Source organism: Chamaea fasciata, unplaced genomic scaffold, assembly GCF_029207755.1.
Source record: "Chamaea fasciata isolate MVZ Bird 193981 ecotype frontalis unplaced genomic scaffold, bChaFas1.0.hap1 SCAF_3, whole genome shotgun sequence".
Classification (NCBI taxonomy): Eukaryota; Metazoa; Chordata; class Aves; order Passeriformes; family Sylviidae; genus Chamaea; species Chamaea fasciata.
The window spans coordinates 11,089,556-11,100,226 of NW_027094088.1; positions in this window are offsets into that span (position 1 = coordinate 11,089,556).

A 10,671-nucleotide genomic window follows, 5' to 3' on the forward strand; every position below is an offset into this window, starting at 1 on the left:
CTCTCCTCTCCTCTCCTCTCCTCTCCTCTCCTCTCCTCTCCTTTTCCTTTCAATTATTTCCCCTGTATAATTTTTTCTTCCCACATTTCCTTCCCTTACTTTTCCCTTTCCCCTCTTTTTTCCATTCCCCCCTTTCCCTTTTTTTTTCCCTTTCCCCCCATTTTTCTCCTTTCCCCCCACCCCCTCTCTCTTCCCCTTTCATTCCTTTCACCCTACTCTCTTTTTCCCACCCCCATTCCAGCAGCTTCCCCTGCTCACATCCCCACCTCATTCCTGCTCCACCCTCTCCACTTCCCCCGGACCACGGAGCCCTTTTCCAACGAAAATGTGGGAAAGGCAGGAATCATCTGGGATGAGGCTGTGCTTTGGCTCCCAACAAAAGGGAATTCCTGACTCTCCAGTGATTCCTGCGTCCTGGATCCCGGGGAAGGCTGGGCAAGGAGCTCTCCTTGGGAAGGAGAACTTTTCCACAGGGTTTTCCTCCCACCAGCATTACAAGGAATGCTCTTATCCCTGTCGAAAAACAGCTGGAATGGAAACCTGGGGATTTGATTCCCATCCCACTTCCCAAGGCAGCGGTACTGAGGGATTTGGGAGCCCTTGAATGCTTTGCTTGTCCCTGCTCTGTGCTCCCTGTTACCGCTCTCCCTTCCCTCTCCTTTATTTATTCAGCTAATGGATATGGAGTCGGTGGCAGCGGGCGTTGGGATAAATCGGGATTCATCCATGTCCTCATCCCTATTAAAGGCCAAGATTCCTATCACCAATTGCTTCTTTGTGTCTGTCCTTGGCAGCGATACCTGGGTCACGCTCCAGTAATTCCCCGACAGGAATGGGGACATGGCTTGGATATGGATCCCCAGCTGGGACTATGGATCCTGCTGGCCCTCATGGAAACAGTGGGGAAAAATCAACAGCAGCACCTCAGGAATGCTGAGTTTCCTCAGAAAATTTGAGGGACGCACAAGGGGGGTTTCCCGAGGATGAGCACAGGAAAGGCTTTGGAGACGAGGAAAAATGCCTGGCAGGAAAAATCCCATCAAAGTGAGTGGGGATTAAACCCCTTCAAAAGTTTTCCTGAAATTCCCCACTTTGGAGCTCTGGAATCCACAGTGGGAGGAAAACAGGGAAGGGGATGGAAGTTTGAATGCATGAATCCATTTTGGAACCACTCCTGGCAATGGCGGGGGGAAACAAATCCAGCAGCCTCTGGTGGAAAAAGAGAACAGAAGGTGGGAATTGTGTCCAAAGGGGCTTTTCCAGGAGTTTCTGTCCCCCTAGGTCCAATTGGAGCCATCATTCCCAAACCCATAAAATCCCTGCAGATGTCAAGCCAACAGCAGAGTTGTTTTTTTTGGGAGCATCCAGAGGAAATCTCTGGTTTGGGAAGTCAACTGGCTCGTCCCTGCTTTTTCCCTTTGTTTCCTCTCCTTCCACACCTCTCTTCCCCATAAATTCCAGTGTGGATTTTTAGAGGAAGAAGGAAAAAGACCAGAGAGGGCCTTTTCCATAAGGAAAGGCAAAAAATACACTGCCTGACTGGAAGAAATTCCCATGTGGAAAGATCCTCCAAGAATAAATATGTGGTGGAAGCAGGTGCCGGAGCAGGGCTGCTTTTCCCGGCACCAAGGATGTGACGAGAAGGAAAAGGAGGAGAAGGAGGTGGAGAAGAAGGAATTCATCACTTGGGATGACAGGAGCTGCCAAAATGGGATCGGGCTTTCTGCAGGAATAAAAGCCTGGGAATGGGGTGGATCTCCTGAAGTGCCTCTTAACCTTTTCCCTATCCTGTTCCTAACGGGAAAATAAATCCCACCAGGAGTTGTCCTCACAAGGGGAAAAAAAAAAAAAAAAAAAAAAAAGAAAAAGCATTATCCAGCTGTCCAACATGCTGGGATTCATGGAAAAGGAGGAGGGGTGGGAGAAGGGAGAACTGGACAGGACAGGAGCTTGCTCCAAGCTCCCACATCATCCCATGGATGGGGCAGGAATTTCAGCTGGTTTTTAAGGCAGGAATAGTCTTCATCCAGCTGAAATTTGGATATTTGGGATCAGGAATGTCTCCTGCTGGGATGAGGAGAGGGGAGAGTCACCTGGATGTGCAAGGGGCTGATCCCATGGGATCATATGCATGAATGAACTAAGGGTGTTGGAACTAGGCAAGGTTTGGGAATCAGTGGGATTTGGGATGCACCAGCATTTGGAACGGGCAGGATTTGGGATGTATCATCAGGGTTTAGGGTTGTGGCAGTTTGGAATGAAGCAGGGGTTGGAATGGGGGTGGGATTTGGGATGTGGCAGGGTTTAAGGTGTGGTAGGGGTCTGAGATATAGCAGATTTAGGAAGTGGAAGGATTTGGGATACAGTGAGGTTTGGAATATGGCAGGGATTGGGATGTGGCAGGGTTTGGGATAAGGCAGGATTTTGGGATACTGCAGGTTTGAGATTCAGCACAGTTTGGGATTCAGCATGATTTGGGATTATAGCAGGATTTGGAATGCAGAAAGTCCTGAGACTCTAAACACCCTGGAATTTGGGCTCATCCCTGTGGGGATTCAGGGCTCTGTCCCCCTTCTCCCCTCTGGTTCACCCTGTCCCAGGCTCCGCTCCCAGATCTGAAGGGGCCCCGGAGCCGTAACCATGCTCCGCCGGGGAGCCCAGGTAGATCCGGCATATTTTTCACCCGGTTACTCATTAACTGCCGTTCCTTTGACAGGATCAATATTCCAAGCAAACACTTGAGCAGCCCCACTCTGCTTCCCTCTCCTTCTCTCAGCAAAATGATTTATTCCCGAAAATGCAGCTGCCTGGAAGAAAGCGGCACCAGGGAAAGGGGAGGGGGGTTTATCAGTGGGATATGCAAAGCACATTTATTCTGCTTTTTATCTCTCCCATTCCATGTTGATCCCATCCATACAGATGGATTTGGGGCAGGTAGATAATGAAAAGTCAAGTGGGAAATTTACACAAAGGTGCTCCCAGCTCCCGCTTTTCCAGCAGCATTGGAATTGCTTTATTCCTTCATTCCTCAAAGTCGAATTTCAAAGCTTTCAAATATTTTATGTTTAATGCAAATCCATTTAATTCCAACCTGGAATTTTTTCCAGTGTTAATTTCCTCGTAAATTACGGAGGATATTTGGATCCCACTCCTTCTCCTGCTGATCCATCTCCGTCTCCTTCCCGGCATCCCCAAAGTCCTACCAGGTGCTTCCCGTGCCGCCAAAACCTCAGGAGCCATTCCCTAATTCTCTGTAAGCAGCTTTTCCTTGGGCCAGGCGCTTAATGGAGGGCATGGGATGGGGGAGCACAGCTTGAAACAAAAAAAAATCTGGAAAAAAATGGGACAACCATTATTAATAAACATCTCCCGGCCATTTGGAAGCTGCTCCAGCTTAAAGCAATTAATTCAGGATCCCGACATAAACTCTCCAGCTCTTTGACAGCTTGGAGCTGGAATAAAAATGCCAGTTCTCCAGGGAAAAGCCGGGATAGTTGGCTCTTTTCCGGACTGTTTGCTCATAGGCCCAGGGAGCAATCTTCCTGCGGAATGAAATGCAAGGACACAAACAACGTTCCAGGGAGAGAATAGGAGATGGGAATGAACAGTTTGAACTATTTGCTCAGCAGAAGGGCGGCCACAATGCCGGGCCCATGGATTTTGCATGGATCACCCGGCTCCCCAATCCCTTTTGTTGTGGAGCCCCGGCCTCCGGCCAGATAAGGGCACAGCTGCAGCCCTTCCCTGATTCCCTGATTCCCTTATCCCATTGATCCTGGAAAAGCTGCCTCCACTGCCATTCCCGAGCCAAGATGTGGGCTCTGGCCCATGGCTTTTCCATGGATCCTGAATCCCCTTTGTTGTGGAGTCCCTTCCTCCAGCCAGGTAAGAGCACAACCCTTACTTGATTCCATGGATCCAGAAAAAGCTGCCTCTGCTAGCATTCCCAAGCCAAACTCCAACCTCTGGGATAAGGCTCCATGTGCCCCTGGATGGTTCATCCCACACCCTTCAGTTGGCATCTTTGGGAAAGGCCAAGAAACTTTTTTGGGACAAGGAAAGGTTTCAGGGCAGGGAAACCCTTTGGGGGCAAGGCAAACTCTTGGAGAAAGGGAAAAGAAACCTTCTTGGATAAGGGGAAAACACTCTTGGATAAAGGGAAACCTCTTGGGGCAAGGAAACATTGTAGGGAAAGGAAGCACTTTTGGGCAAGGAAAACCTCTTGGATAAAAGGGAAAATCATCTTGGATAAAGGAAAACCTCTTGGGGCAAGGAAACCCTTTTGGGCAAGGAATTCTGTCCTCATTCCAAGCAAGCCGCAGGAATGCCACATTCCAAGGGATATTTCCAGCCTGAGCTGGAGATGTAAAGTCACCAAATGCAGAATTCCATATTGATTTAGGGCCAAATGAGCCTGGAATATGAAAATTCTCAGTATGTGTCATCCCTCCTGGGAGACCCTTCTAGGAGCCAGATGTGAAATACTGGGAATATCCTTGCTGCCTGGCTGGGTACCACTGCATCCAGGCCTTCATTCCCTGAAAATTCAGGGAAATTTCTCCCTCTTCTAATCCAGGCCACCCCTGGTTTTGCTCTGGGCAGGGTAATGCTGGAATTCCAAATTAATTGGGAACAAGGCCAGCAGGGATGATCCATCTTTTGCCCTTCCCACTTCTTGTCCTGTTGGTTCTGGAAACTGGGAATAGCCCATGGCTGTTGGAAAGAATCCTGAAAGGATTTCAGGAGTGAAAAGGGAAAAGGTTGTGGATTCGGCAGTCCCAGAGCTCCACTGCTGTCCTAAAAATCCATGGAATCACTGGATTTTTTGTGTTTTTTTTTCGCCCGTGTCCCAGTTTTTCCTGCAGGGTGGTCAGACTGGAAGGCAGGAAGCTCCTGATGTTCCTGGGCTGCCCAGAGCTCATCCCATATATCCCTGAAATCCTGGAGCACCTGGATATTCCCTGCTCTGATACTGCATTCCTGGGATGGCGCAATACAAAATCCCTCAGGAAGAGGGCTGGGCTCCTTGATTCTATGAATAGATATTAGGATATTCTAGGATACTCCATAGAATATCCTAAGTGGAAAGGGATGAGGTTCACCAAGCCTATCTCAATTCCCATTTTAAGGGCAGAACCAACCGGATTTCCATTTCTGAGATTGTTCATCCTAAAATCCCTCAGGAAAGGGATTTTATGCCTTTACCATGGTTGGACTCCTTAATTCCATGATTTCCCAAGGAAAATCCCAAAACTGGAAGGAATGAGGGTCACTAAGCCTCTCCCTATTCCTATTTTGAAGGCAGATCCAGATGGAATTTCTTTTCCAGGCTCTACCAGCTCCAACCTCATCCTGAAAGCAGGATGGGTTAATTAATGAGACGTTAAAGAGGCGGAATGACACATCCAGGAGCTCATTCCCGAGCCACTCCACCGGAGACAAAGAGAAGGTGCCAGCAGTGCTGGGTAATTTGTACGGCGTTCCCAGGGAATAAATTTAGGGAAGCAAATATCGTTATGCGGGATTTAAATTAAAGTTGACACTAATGTAAATACGGCCAAGCAACTCCGTGTTTAAAAACTGGGATGAGGCTCCCGCTTTTTAATCAGCTCCTCTTAACTCTGCTGGCATTTCAAATCCAGCGGTTAAATTGGATACAAAGCCGGGAGAAGGAGCTGCCAGAGGGAGCGGGTCCTTCCCAAGGGATGCATGGGCTCAAGGGGTGGGTTAACATAGGGAGAGGTGGCCAGGAAGCACCTGGAGATGATCCAACATTCCCATGTCCCATGGAGATTCCCAGCCTTCTGATCCCTCTGCTCTGGATCCAACAGTGCTCAGATCCTCTGGAACCTATTGGTATTTGATTCTTCCCACCTGCGTCCAGCGTATCCCGACATCCAAACCCCAGAGCCAGAGCCAACATTCCTGGTCCTTGGGGGGTTCCGCCCAGCTTCCTGCCATACTGCTTCCATGGAATGATTCAGGTTGGAAGTGACCATAAAGCTCCTTTCATTTTGATCCCCAGCAATATCATGGAATTGGGGGAAAAAAATAAGGGAATAAAAGCAGCAAAGTGGAGAGGAAGGAGTGTTCCCACCTCAGCTACTTCAAAGCCAGGTGATCCTGAGCTCTGGAATAACAATGGGAGCTCTGTAACCTGGCAGGACCCGCAGTCATTCCTGTTCCTGGAACAATGGATTTGGCATTGGAAGTCTGCTGCCTTCCTTTCCAAGGGAATAAACTGCCCCTGGCAGCAGTGCCAGCACCAGTTCTCTGCCACGAGATAAGGCCTTGGAATGAGGGATCATTCCAGCACCATTCCAGCACCATCCCAAAGTTTTCCAGGTCCAGCCAGATGGATTCAGAAATGTCCATTTCATTGGGGCCCCTCATCCCTCCCTCACACTTCCAATATCTGTGGTTGTTTTGGGAGTCAAAGCCCACCTGAGGGGGGATAAAGCCCAGCCCAAATCCATGTTTTGTCTGTGCTGAGAATGTTCAGCTTCAATCCCAAAATGATTTTACGAATGGGGGGAATATTAATAAAATTTTTAAAAATCAGTGGAATATCAACGCTAATATTAATAAAAATATTTAAAAATATAATAAATATTTTCCTTGGAATTTTTGGACAGCCTGCATGGAATCACTGGTATCTTAAATTTCCTGGACAATTGGGGCTCCATGGATCCTGCTTGAGGTGCAGGGGATGCAGAGGCAGTTCCTGTGGGGGTCATGGATTCCCAGGACATCCCAGAAACACAAGAGGTGATGGGACTGGTGTTATCCCAGGAAGGTCCCGCCCAGAAGAGATGATTCCCACAAGGCATCTCCTGCTCCCGGCCTCATCCCAAGACTCCAGAACTCCACCTGCTGCTCTGGCAGAGGATTTCATATTTCTAATCCCAAATTACGGCTTGGAACATGAAACAGAGTCATATGTCCCATTAATTACCCCCCTGCATATCCCAGGGGTTTTAGGAGCATCCAATTCAGGGGAAAACACTGGGAAAACTCTGTCAAAAGGTGCAGGGAAAAGCCTGCAGTGATGTGATCCTGTTTTTCTGGGAAGGAAGGAGTGTCCCAGGATCAAGTTTTTCCTGGGAACCATCCCCCAGCACTTGGACTGTGTCCATAAACCCCTCCTTCCCGAGGAGTTAAGGAGCTTCTAGACACCCATTGTCTTGGAAAATCTGATGGAAAGCAGAGGGCTCCAAGGGCTGGGAGGGGAGGGGCTGCCTCGGCTGCCTGGAAATGGGGATGGATGGGACTCTTGGATAGGTGAGACCTTTGGAGTGGGATAATGGATGGAGTAGAGCAGCCGAGTGGCCCTGACATCCCATTCTTTAGTGGCTCGTCTCCGCTGAGAGACGCCGGGAGGGGATTTGATGGAGGAGTGGGGAAGGGAGTTGATGGAGAGCAGGGAAGGGATTTGATGGAGAGTAGAGAATTCAGTAGAGAGGCGAAGAAGTTGATGGGATCTATCCTGATTTTCTCCCCAGGCACAGCTTTCATCTGATGGGAAAACAGGGAAGAGGTTGCCTGGGGATGTTGTTGGCAAAGCCAATTTTAATCCCACAGTTTTTCCAGATTTTAGGGAGAATTGATCCCACAGGATGGATCCCATGGTCAGAGGTCCAGCACCTGGGGAGGGTGAAAATTCCCTGATTTAGAGGCTGGAGCAAATTCCAAATTGCCTGACTGGGCACTCCTTAGACCCTGTGAAAAATGTTTGAAGGGGGGAAACCCACACAGAGACACTGCTGCTCTCCCAAATTCCTTCTGATGGGAAAACTGGGAGCCCCTGGCATGGCAGCCCCCACTGGGTGGGGTGGGTTTGGACACTTCGAGACAGTCAGGAATTTTTCCTATGTCCTGGAGTGTCTTTGGAATCCCAAGATCACCCCTGTGTGAGCCAGAGATAAGGAAGAGGGTAGAATTTGGCTGGAATTGGTTGGATCTGCCAGCCCAAATCCTGGCTGCTGTTCCTGGTGACCCAGGAATAGCTCCAGCCAGGTATGTTGGAAGTGTTTAACAATCCATCTGTCTTTCCCTGCTCCTGCCCCCAGATCCCTTTGTTTGAGCTATGGGGCCCTCCAGTCTCTATGACTTGTCCTGCTTATCTCTGGGATTAATCTCCCAGGCATCCCAGTATTAATGTTAAACCTGGTTTTACCACTCCCAGTCTGGTGGATCTGCGTTGGTGGGACTTATCCCATTATCCCAACCCCAAAATCCTAAATCCCTCCTGTTCATCTTCCCAAAGTTTGGTTTGGGGGTCATATCCCACATGCCATCTATTTTTTTTGGGATGCTGCATGCCCAGCACTATCTCCCCAGCACAATGTGGGACTGGGAATATTCCCAGGGGGAACAGGAAGGGTGAAGGGGCTGAGACCAGCCTAACTGGGACACAGGGAGGGAGCCAGAAGCAGGTGGATGTTAGGAAGGGAGGTTGGGCTTGGAATCGCTGGCGGAGAGCTGTGCATACAGCCCTTATCTCATCTGGCTGTGTTTGCCCAGCAGGAGCAGGGAGCCGGTTGATCCTGCAGGAAGGGAGCACAGCCGGAGTCCCCAGTGCCCAACTTTCCACCACAGAGGGGTCTGAGCTGTTCCCTTAGCTTTTGAACAAAATCTTGGAGTCTTCTGGTGCTTAAACACCCTGGAGGGACCTGCTCTCCATGACTCCAACCATATTCATGCCTTGGTCACATCCATGCCTTGGTCACATCCACACCTTAATCACATCCATAATCCAACCACATCCATGCCTTGGTCACACCCATGCCTTTGTCACATCCACACCTTGGTGACATCCAGACCTTGGTCCCAAGCGTCACCTCCAGGTGACACCAGCTCAGCATCCTCCAAGCCCCTGGAATATCCCATATGGAAGGGATCTGCCATGAAAATGTTGGTGCTACACATCGGGATGATCCATGACTTCCTTGGTTTCCTGGGAGTGAGCCCAGCCTGTCATTGTGGGATCTGGTGGAATGATGGTGAAGGGACACACGGAGGGTGGGAATGAGCTCTGGATCTGCAGGATGCAGGGACAGCTGCCACTGGAGTTGTCAGGATGAGAGCAGGAAGGAGCTTTATTTGGGAAAAATCAGGTTCTGTGCCACTCACCCTCTGCTCCCTCCTGGTTGTACAGAGAACCTTAGGAATGTCCAGCTCCCAACTAATAATGGAAAATAATCCTGGAGCTCCTTCTGGCCTCTCCTCCATAGGACAAAGGTGTTTTTCCATCACATTAATGGAATGGAGATGCTGGAATGTGCAGGATGCGATGTGCAGCCACATCCCGGCCATCCCAGCCCTCTGGAGCAACCCCAGGAATTCCATATTTCCCCATCCCATTAACATTGGAGTGGCTCCAGGTCACTGGGAATGTCACCAGGAAGAGGCTGATCCACCCCCAGCTGCCAAGGGCTTGATCCTGAGGGGGCTTCCCAGGACATTCTCAGCAGGTTGGATAGCATCCAAGGGGCAAATTGAAGATCCTCACCCCACTTTCCTGGATAACCAGCCTGGAATAACCCCATTTTCCAGCAAATATCTGTCTGATTCCAGCTTCAGGAATGAGCTTTTCCAGCCCTCACAGATGGAGCTGTTACAGGAGTGACCAGGCTTTTCCATGGAAACCTTTTTTCCATGCTCACAGCCCTCTCCCTGGAGCATTCCCTTCTGTGATCATCCATCCAGGGAGTTCTGACTGTCCCATCAGTGCAGAGCTTGGAAAGAGCCCCTCCGAAAAAGCAGGATTTCCACCCTGCAGTTGGAAAAGCGGCCCCTTCCCTTTCCCTACCTAATTCCGGGCGGAAACCCAGCCTAGGCTGGCAAAGGACAGAGGCTTCCCTGTTTGGATTCGGGATGGGGATTTCTGCGGCTGAAAGTGGCTTTGTGATTTTTCCAGGAACGCTTACTCCCTGGCTCCTGTGTGGGATGCACACGGCAAATGGGCTGTGGTGGGGAAGGAGCAGGGAAAATATTTAAACAAGGATTCGGGAATGAGCTTGGATCGCTCACTCCAAGAGCAGTTCCCGAGGCTGGTGTTAAAATGTGTTTTTCCCTTGGAGCCTCCGGAGTTTTTTAAGGACTAGGATTGGAGTTCTGCAGCTGGAAAAGGCCGTAATTAATCATTTGTGTTCCCAGTGTGGATGTGGTTCCAGCAGGTCCTGTTTATTTATCCCATTTATCCCATTTATCTTCTCCCTGCTGGATCAAAGAGCCTTTTAGCACCCTGGAGTTTTCCTCCCAGGAAGCTGATCCCACGCTCATTTATCCATGATCCTGGGCAGCCCCATTCCTGCTTCGAGCACACTCCAGATCCAGGTTCTGTGTGTTAAATTCATGGATATCACCCAGGGCAGGGTCACATTCAGCTCCCAGCTAAAGCCTGTGGAAAGCAAGGAAAATCTTCCCTCTGGGAATTATAACTGGGAAGCTGCACCCTTCACCTGGAAGGAGGGTGCAGCCAACTGGGAATTGGGATATTCCCTCAGGAAACAAGCAATAGGATAAGAGGGAACGGCCTCAGGGGAAGTTCACTTGGATATCAGGAATTTCTATATGGAAAGGCTTGGAGTGGGACACTGGTGGAGTCTCCATCCCTGGAATTGTCCAAGAAACATCCGGAACTGTCATTCAGTGCTCAGATAAAATGTG